The following is a 10,819-nucleotide window of genomic DNA, read 5'->3' on the forward strand; positions in this document are numbered from 1 at the left end:
CAATTGGGGGCAGGAGTGAAACACGAACATCCCCAGACGATGTGATTGTAGTAAAAACAAAAATGTTGCAAGAACTCAGCAGGTTATGCAGCATACATAGGAGGTAAAGATATATAGCCAACATTTCAGGACTGAGCGAAAAGCAGGCAGACACCTGAATAAAAAAAAAATTCCGCAGGAAAAATGAAGAAAGGGCAGAGGGAGGAGCACAAGCCATCAGGCAAAGACCATAATTGGGCATAGATAGGAGGACAGTATAGGAAAGCTGAGAATTAATCAGAGGAGAGAGAACATTAGAAGAATATATAATGATAGAATGCCAAAGCAGCTACTTTATGGAGGATTAACTGAGGTAATGGATGGACAGAAACAGAGATCAAATTCCCTTTAGAACAGCCCTGAAGAATTTCAACATTCACATACACCCCTCACAATAAAAATAATTGAATCATCTCGTTTGGTGTAGCTGGAAAGAAAGCGGTGCTCATTCTTATGAAGAAGTTAGAATGGAGGAAGCAAAGTGGAAAAGAGAATCTCAAAAATCAAGAACCGCTACATCATTACACCTGTCATCTACGTGAAAGAAACTTTGAAGCCCAGATTGCCATGATCAGCCACTTTCATATACATTGCAATAGTAAAGACTAGATGTTATAGTCTTACTTGAGAATGAATGATTGACAACACCTGGAAGGGATGTTTAGGTCCATAGATAATGATGAAGAAGGAAATGTAGTGGCATGGGTTGCAAGAGGTAAGAGAAGGAACTAAGTACAGTTAGCATAGTGTTGTATTACAACACCAGCAAAATGGGTTCAAATGCCCCGCTGTCTGTAAGGAGTTTGTATGTTCTCACTGTGACCATGTTGGTTTCCTCAAGTTTCCTCCCACATTCCAAAGACATACAGATTAGCAGTGATCACATGGGTTTAATTGGGCAGTGCAGGCTTACGGGCATGAAGGGCCTGTTACCATACTGTATCTCTCTACATAAAAAACAGTTCTGTGGGAAAAGAGTAGCCTTATCAGGATTATGGATCCTGGGGAGAAGGTAAAAGGGGGCTGTGCAAGGTTAAAGGTTGAATGTCTGGAGTTATGGAGGGAAGATCTGTGAAGGAAATTAGGTCAGTGACTACCTGGGACTGGCCTGATATTAATGAGATCAGGGTCTATTGAGATAAGGCATTGATTTGGAGAGGATGTTTACAGTTGTAGGGTTGGCTGGAAAATGGGAGGCTTTTAAAGGTGAGATAGCAAGAGATTGGACACACATATTCCTGTTGGGGTAAAGGGCAAGTTTAAGGATCCCTAATTGATGAGGAAAAAGAAGGCATATTTTGATGAAGGGCTCAAGCCACTGGTATAGGAGATCACTCTATCCAATGCGAACGTCTACATAGATTTAGTATCAAGAGTTGTTTTGTGTCTTCCCATTATGATTTTCCCAGGTGTACAATAATGATCATCTCTTGTTTGTTAGCCTGAGTCTGAATTCACTTCTCTGTGAACCCACCAAACCTGACTTAAATCTCATGGAACAGCACGAGATTCAATAAGTATATTAAGAGTAAATGGATGAGTAGGGAGAAAATTGGTCCCATTAAAGATCAACGTGGCCGTCTTTGTATTCGGCTACTGGAGATGGCTGTGATTTTAAATTACTAGTTCTCATTGGTCTTTACTGCGGAGAAGCTCAAGGAAGCTGTGGTGATACAATCATCGGACTGTCTATGACTGTCTGCATTCCTACCTGCCTTCTGCAGGGGCAACCCACTGTACCTGGGAGGCTGGCTCCACCTACTCCCTGCCAATCACCAGCTCCATATAAAGGCTCATGGCGGCCCTTGTGCAGGCAGTAGAGTAAATGGAACCAGAAAGGATACTGAATCTTGTGTTCAGGTTTTAAGCTAATTCTTTCTTTGGCTTGGCTTCGCGGACGAAGATTTATGGAGGGGGTAACAAAGTCCACGTCAGCTGCAGGCTCGTTTGTGGCTGACCAGTCCGATGCGGGACAGGCAGACACGATTGCAGCGGTTGCAAGGGAAAATTGGTTGGTTGGGGTTGGGTGTTGGGTTTTTCCTCCTTTGCCTTTTGTCAGTGAGGTGGGCTCTGCGGTCTTCTTCAAAGGAGGCTGCTGCCCGCCAAACTGTGAGGCGCCAAGATGCACGGTTTGAGGCGTTATCAGCCCACTGGCGGTGGTCAATGTGGCAGGCACCAAGAGATTTCTTTAGGCAGTCCTTGTACCTTTTCTTTGGTGCACCTCTGTCACGGTGGCCAGTGGAGAGCTCGCCATATAATACGATCTTGGGAAGGCGATGGTCCTCCATTCTGGAGACGTGACCCATCCAGCGCAGCTGGATCTTCAGCAGCGTGGACTCGATGCTGTCGACCTCTGCCATCTCGAGTACCTCGACGTTAGGGGTGTGAGCGCTCCAATGGATGTTGAGGATGGAGCGGAGACACCGTGAGCAGGAAAGGGCTTTGGCAAATACTAGAGCGCATCGGATGTCCCCCAAAGTTCCTCAACATGATTATCCAACTGCACGAAAACCAACAAGGTCGGGTCAGATACAGCAATGAGCTCTCTGAACCCTTCTCCATTAACAATGGCGTGAAGCAAGGCTGTGTTCTCGCACCAACCCTCTTTTCAATCTTCTTCAGCATGATGCTGAACCAAGCCATGAAAGACCCCAACAATGAAGACGCTGTTTACATCCGGTACCGCACGGATGGCAGTCTCTTCAATCTGAGGCGCCTGCAAGCTCACACCAAGACACAAGAGAAACTTGTCCGTGAACTACTCTTTGCAGATGATGCCGCTTTAGTTGCCCATTCAGAGCCAGCTCTTCAGCGCTTGACGTCCTGCTTTGCGGAAACTGCCAAAATGTTTGGCCTGGAAGTCAGCCTGAAGAAAACTGAGGTCCTCCATCAGCCAGCTCCCCACCATGACTACCAGCCCCCCCACATCTCCATCGGGCACACAAAACTCAAAACGGTCAACCAGTTTACCTATCTCGGCTGCACCATTTCATCAGATGCAAGGATCGACAATGAGATAGACAACAGACTCGCCAAGGCAAATAGCGCCTTTGGAAGACTACACAAAAGAGTCTGGAAAAACAACCAACTGAAAAACCTCACAAAGATAAGCGTATACAGAGCCGTTGTCATACCCACACTCCTGTTCGGCTCCGAATCATGGGTCCTCTACCGGCACCACCTACGGCTCCTAGAACGCTTCCACCAGCGTTGTCTCAGCGTTTAAGCTAATTAAAGCCTGTAGTACAGCCTTCGTAATTTGAGCTTGTTTGTTCGCACTGCAGCACACTACAGAAGCCAAGGGATTGAAGGAAAGAGTTTCAATGTCCTAGGCTGTGTAAGAAGTGCCAGAGAGGCAGCCTCAGAGCATATTAAGGTGGACAAATCCCGAGGGCATCCTTGCATGTTATGGGAGGCTAGGGAAGAAATTGTAGAGGCCTTGCTCAAGTAGTTGTATCGTCTCTGACCTTGTGTGAAGTATTGGAAGACTGGAGGGTGCTATAATTTAAAAAGGGGCAGCAAAGAGAAGCTAGGGAAGTACAGGTTAGCCAGCTTGATGTCAGTGGTCAAAAAATTGCTGAAGGGAACTCTGAGGAACAGAATTTACTAGCATTTGATTTTAACATTGTTTGGAGATTTATCTAATAAAGGTTCCAAAACACAGTTAAAATCCAACCAGAACATTTTCATTAGCTTGTCCCAGAAGCAGAAATGCATCCGAAATAAATGCTTCATCATCCGCATTCGGTGCATAAATGTTAAGTAAAGTCCAAAATTCATTAAAAATCTTACAATTCAACTTAAGAATATGTCCTGCATTAATTTCCATTGATTGTAATTGTTATTATTAGATATTTATCTAATATTTATTAGATAAATCTCAAAAATATGTTAAAAAATGTAAAATGGCAATTCAAATTCGAGCTTTGATGAAAGATTTTAATTTAGTGGACATTTGGCGACGTCTTAACCCAACAGAGAAGGATTTCTCTTTTTATTCATTTAGACATGAATCTTTTTCCAGAATTGATTTCTTTTTAGTATCGGCACATTTACAGGGGAAAATATTGCAAGCAGAATATAAAAGTCGGGTAATTTCGGATCATTCTTTGTTGTATTTTACTTATGAAAGTTCTGAAGAAGTTCGTGCAGCTTCTCGTTGGAGATTCAATACGATGTGGTTAAAAAAAACTGAATTTATTGAATTTTTTAAAAAACAAATTAATCTCTTTTTGGAAGAAAATGTTAACTCCGTTCAGAATAAATTTATATTGTAGGATGCTATGAAAGCTTACTTGAGAGGTCAAATAATTAGTTATACCTCTAAGGTTAAAAAGAATGATCTGACCGAGAGCCTTGAATTAGAGAAACAGATTGATGAATTAGAAAAGGAATTTCAGAGAGATGTGACAGAAAATCAGAAGATAGAGTTGTCTAGATTGAAATTGAAATACAATACGTTGCAATCTTATCAATTTGAATGCTTGATTAATAGATCTAAACAACGGTATTATGAATGGGGTGAGAAAGCACATAAGGTACTTGCATGGCACTTAAAGAAAGAACAGGTATCAAGCATTATTAATGCAGTCAGACGAAATTCGACTGTTACTTACAAACTTCGTGAGATTAATGATGAGTTTCATTCATTTTATAAGAAATTATATTCTTTGGCTTGGCTTCGCGGACGAAGATTTATGGAGGGGGCAAAAAGTCCACGTCAGCTGCAGGCTCGTTCGTGGCTGACAAGTCCGATGCGGGACTGGCAGACACGGTTGCAGCGGCTGCAGGGGAAAACTGGTCGGTTGGGGTTGGGTGTTGGGTTTTTCCTCCTTTGCCTTTTGTCAGTGAGGTGGGCTCTGCGGTCTTCTTCAAAGGAGGTTGCTGCCCGCCAAACTGTGAGGCGCCAAGATGCACGGTTTGAGGCGTTATCAGCCCACTGGCGGTGGTCAATGTGGCAGGCACCAAGAGATTTCTTTAGGCAGTCCTTGTACCTTTTCTTTGGTGCACCTCTGTCACGGTGGCCAGTGGAGAGCTCGCCATATAACACGATCTTGGGAAGGCGATGGTCCTCCATTCTGGAGACGTGACCCATCCAGCGCAGCTGGATCTTCAGCAGCGTGGACTCGGAGGAAAAACAGGAGAGTGGATCGATTGACTCCTTTTTATCGGTGTTGAAATTACCAGTACTAGGAGAAGAAGACATATTGGAGCTGGAGGCTCCTTTTACTGATTTAGAAATTAAATCAGCTATGTTGGAAATGCCAAATGGAAAATCACCTGGTGATGACGGGCTTTCGGTTGAATTTTATAAGGTATTTTATGATGATTTATCTACAGTGTTTGGAGATGTGATACGACAGATTAATGAACATTATGATCTACCTGAATCATGCTCTAGTGCCTTAATTACTGTAATTCCTAAGAAGGATAGAGATCCGTTAAAGATGTCTTCATATTTCTTTGTTAAATGTAGACTATAAAATAATACCTAAAGTATTAGCAAATCAATTGGCTAAATTTTTACCTAAGTTGATACATGTTGATCAAACAGGCTTCATAAAGAATAGGTATGCTTCAGATAATATTCTTGGAGTGATTAGTTTGATTAATAAATATCGACAGTACCCTGACCATCCGATGGTGATATCTCTTGATGCAGAAAAGGCTTTTGATAGAGTTGAGTGGAACTTTTTATTTAAAGTCTTAAAGAAATTTAAGTTTGGTCCTTCTTTTATTGGTTGGATTAAAGCTTTATATAATAAATCAATAGCCAGGGTATTGACAAATGGTCAGATGTCAGAATCTTTTAAATTAACTCGTTCAACGTGACAAGGTTGTCCTTTGTCTCCAGCTTTGTTTGTGTTAGTAATTGAACCTTTAGCACAGTTGATACGACAAAATACACAGATACAAGGTATGAGAGTTTCAGATGAGGAGGATAAAATTAATCTATTTGCTGACAATGTACTGGTGTATTTAACAAACCCTGTTCAGTCACTTTTACACGTGAAGGAATGTTTAACACAATATGGATCTTTGTCTGGATATAAAGTGTATTTAACAAACCCAGCGAGGTCACTTTTACACTTGAAGGAATGTTTAACACAATATGGATCTTTCTCTGGATGTAAAGTGTATTTAACAAACCCAGCTCAGTCACTTTTACACTTGAAGGAATGTTTAATACAATATTGATCTTTGTCTGGATATAAAGTTAACTGGGAAAAAAGTGAAATTTTACCGATAGGTAAAGGAGATTATTCAGTTTATAAGAATATTATTAATTTGGTGGACTGATCGAATTAAATATTTGGGTATAAATGTGGATGTTGATTATCAATCTTTATATAAATTAAATTATGTACCATTAATGAAAAAGATTAAAGCTGATTTGATTAAGTGGAAGGATCTTCCTATAAATTTAATTGGAAGAATAAATACATTTAAAATGAATATCTTTCCACGTATACAATATTTGTTTCAGTCAATTCCGTGTTTACTTAATAAGAATTTTTTTCGAGATTTAAATAAAATGGTTAGGGAATTTTTATGGAAGGGTAAATTTCCGAGAGTAGCTTTGAATAAGCTAACCTGGAAATATGCATGAGGGGGATTACGTTTACCACATTTTCAAAATTATTATGAGGCAGCTAAATTTAAATTTATTAGTTCATTAATGTATTTAGAACGGCCCCCTGGTTGGGCTAAAATTGAGATGGTGAATATTTCTGAATTTGAAATGCATCAATTTTTGTTTCGGTGGAATTTAAATTTATTACAACAATATAATTTGCCTATACTAAAACATTTAATGAAGTTATGGATGGGGAAAAATAGAACGATAGGTTCTAAGGGTAAATTATTGACTTTAACACCATTATATAATAACCAACTTATTCCTTTTCCAATGTATAATCAATGTTTATTACAATGGAAATCTAAAGGTATAAAAAACTTGGGGGATTGTTTTAAAGAAAGTAAATTTTTATCCTTTAATCAAATGAGGGAAGATTTTGGTATTAATGAGAATTCTTTATTCGTTTATTATCAACTTAAATCCTTAGTAAAACAAATATTTGGTAGAGATATGATTTTACCTAAATTGACTAAATTTGAATCTTTTCTTGTGATTGCACCAAAGAAGGGATATATTTCATTAATGTACCAAATATTACAGGAGAGTGCGGAAAAAATGGATGGGATAGATCTAAGATTAAATGGGAAAAGGATATTAACCTTTTTCCGAGGATGACTGGTTAGATATTTGTCATGATAGTGTTACTAGATCGATAAATGTCCGTTATGCAATGGTTAATTACAATTTTTTACATCAATTGTATTTAACACCTGAAAAGTTAAAAAAACATGGTTTTAGTGAATCAGACTCTTGTTTTAGATGTGGTAATTCGTTTGGAACTTTTTTTCATGCTGTTTGGTTATGTGTGCATATACAATCTTTTTGGAAAGCAATTCAATTGTTTTTGGAACATTTGTATAAGATCAAAATACTTCTAGACCCGACAATATTTTTGTTGGGTGAGTTGAAGTCTTTGAAAGATTTGGGATTAGACAAATTTCAGATTGCTTTTGTATATTTAGCTTTATCTGTAGCAAAAAAAATATATAGCAAGAACATGGAAAAATGCTAATGTGATTGATATTAATAGATGGCATAATGAGATGAAAACTTGTTGGGTGATGGAAAAAATCACGTATGTTTTACATGATAATTATTCTTTTTTTCTTAATAAGCGGTCTTTTTATTCAGAATATTTACATTTAGATTTACCTTGATTAGAATTTAGTAAATATATTTCAGTTTTTTTTCCTTTGGCTCTCCTAAAGAGAGGTGGCTGAGAGGGGGAGGGGAAGGGGGTTCTTCTTTCTCTTTCTTTTTTGTTCATAATATGTACTTTTTTTACTGTATGTAATAACCTTGAACAAATAAATAGTTATTTAAAAAAAAAGGATTTACTAGCATTTGGATAGTCAGGGACTGACTGGAGATCATCAGCATGTCTTCAGGTATGCAGATTGTGTCTTTCAAGTTTGGTAGAGTTTGGACATTGTACATATGAACTTTAGCAAGACCTCTGACAAGGCTCCACCTGTCAGGTTAGTCTGGAAGATTATGCGTCCTTTCTCATGCATTCAAGAGTAGCTGGCCCATTTGGATTCAAAATTGACTTGGTGGAAGGAGGCCGAGGGTAGTTGTGAAGCGATATTGTTCCAGTTGAAAGCCTGTGTCCAGTAATATGCCACAAGGGTCAGTAGTAGATAGTTGTTTGTTATCTATATTAACAATATGGATGGAAAGTAGTTAACATGATTAATACATTTGCAAATTAGTGCAGTGGACAGTAAGGAACTTTACAACAGAACCTCGATTGGTTGTGAATGTGGGCCAAGGAGTGGTAAATGGAACTTAACTCTCAGAATAGTGAAGTATTGCACTTTGTTTTGTAGGACTTGAATGATGAATTGTAGGGCCCTGGAGAACATTGTAAAACAGAGAAACCTAGGAATACAGATGCATAGTTCCTTGAAAGTGCTGAAAAAGATATTTGGCACACTTGCCTTCATCGGACAGGGTATTAAGTACAAATGATGGGACTTCATGAATCGGCTGTTCAAGGTTTTGATGAGACCACCTGAGTGTGCCGTTCTGGTCAGCCAGCGATAGGAAGGAGATCAATGAATTGAAAAAGCTGCAGAGGAGATTCGCCAGGATGTTAAAGGGCCTGAGTTATGGGGAAGTGTTAGATAGGCTGGGTCTATATTCCCCAGACAACAGGAGGCTGAGTGTTGATCATTGAGGGACATTTTTTTCATTTTAGAAGGTTGACTGCGCCTGATAATAGAAAGATTGCAGGTACTGGAAAACTGGAGCACCATACAAAATGCTGGAGGAATTCAACAGGTCAGGCAGCATCCAGAGAAGGCAATAGATGGTTAACATTTCAGGCCATAACCCTTCACCAAGAATATCAAGAAAGAGGCAGAGGTCCAAATAAAACGGTGGGGGGGGGGGGGGGGGGGGGGAAATGGGAGAGTTTGCAATACATTCTGCTATTTCACCTTGGATCCTTTGGAATTGTATTGAACCAGATTTATTTTCTTATATCTTATTATTTTCAAAAGTCAATGAGCTGAGAGAGGAACAATTAAATCTACTGTCCATTATTTACCAATTCTCAAAATATTTCACTTGATATAACCCTTGACCTGAGTTTATTTGTGTGAGGCAACAAAATTAACATTTATTACAATCACAATAATGAAAACACTTGGGATTAATTGCTCTTCCTCAACTTATGCTAATTCAGCTTCTTCACTGAGTGCTGTTGAAAGAGACAATGATAAAATAGGACAGAATTGTAATTCAGGCTAATGAACTCATTTAAATACAGCGAGTTAGATTAACTTTTGTATGATTCGCTCTCCAATTTTAAAACTATGATACATGTTTTAAATAAAAACAATGAATTACCAACTAGGACCATGGACAACAAAACAAAATTTTGAAGCCTTACTAAAAAAGGTTATGCGATAAAATGAAAGCCAGGTTGAAAGAGAGATGAAATAATTGTAAATCTTTCACTGGGACAAATAGAAAGGCATGTGGAACAAGGTCATCAGAAACATTTATGAGAGAACTCCTGAAGTTTACCATCTGTTCATTTCTATTTATTAATTTCAAAAACAGGTCAGATTATGAAGGCCACAGACATTATGCAAAGCACAATCCTTGTAAATATTAATTTTCACCATAATAATTATCTATTTAAACACCAGCAGGTTATAATCCTACTTTTTTTTTCGAGTGTGAAGGAGTTATGATCTGATCAAAGACCAACGAAGAAGACAGGTGTCAATACTCGGTTACTTTTTATTAACAAATCCACTTCATTCCTATTGATACCGACTCCATGCTATGGCAGGGATTATAAACAGCTCTGTGAAAAGCTTCTGGCTCTAACATTTGATAGCCTTTTTAATATTTTAAGAAGTCCGTTTATTTATGGTAGAGCATGATGAGAGAGTTAGGTGGAGATTACAATCCTAGTCAAAGAGAAAAGTTATTAAATTGAATGAGTTAGAGTGGTTTCAAGAATAAATTCCAAACTACAAAGTTCAGATGGACAAAAAATTTGTGTCTGTTGGTGCTAATGTCACAGCCAATTAAATGTGTCACACCAGCCAATAATATGCACTGTGTTGGTCAATGGGTTAAAGAGGCTTTGAAATTTACAGGGTGACTTACTGCTATCAGATGAATATTTAAACAGTGCAATTAAAAACATCTCTGTGGATGGCAGCAAATAATAGTAGCAAAGCACCAGCATCTTCTGGTTTCACCATCTAATATGCACTGAATGGGAAGAGTTACGAGTGGCAAAATGGTGTCGCAGGTTCTACTGTGCAGAGCACCAAATTCTCCCTGTGACCACATGTGCATCCACAACAGCTCCAAGCTGGGGTATATTTATTGGTAACTGTAGCATATTGTCAAAACCAGTTTGACATTGTCATGGTTAATCTTGCATTTTGCCCTAGCATCACTACCTCACCGGGTGACACCATGAGGTGATTGTCTATAAAATGTTTGTGCGGTGTTTCAACAGAAATTTCTTATTTTTTAAGAACAGACATTTTTTTGTAAGCCCATCTTACAGGTATCAATATACTTACAAGGCTAAAACCCAAATGCTAATTTACTTTTTGAATCTTCTAACACACTCAGGCCAGAGCTGTCATTATTACCCAACTACAATGA

The 10,819-nt window shown here is 38.7% G+C and overlaps 1 protein-coding gene across 1 annotated transcript in view; it reads right to left on the reverse strand.

The window, feature by feature from the left end:
* The window catches only part of gpr176 (G protein-coupled receptor 176), a 190,797-nt gene that overhangs the window by 55,499 nt on the left and 124,479 nt on the right, over positions 1-10,819 (reverse strand). The gene's annotated exons all lie outside the window — the stretch shown is intronic.

This window comes from Narcine bancroftii, chromosome 2 (genome assembly GCF_036971445.1).
Source record: "Narcine bancroftii isolate sNarBan1 chromosome 2, sNarBan1.hap1, whole genome shotgun sequence".
NCBI lineage: Eukaryota > Metazoa > Chordata > Chondrichthyes > Torpediniformes > Narcinidae > Narcine > Narcine bancroftii.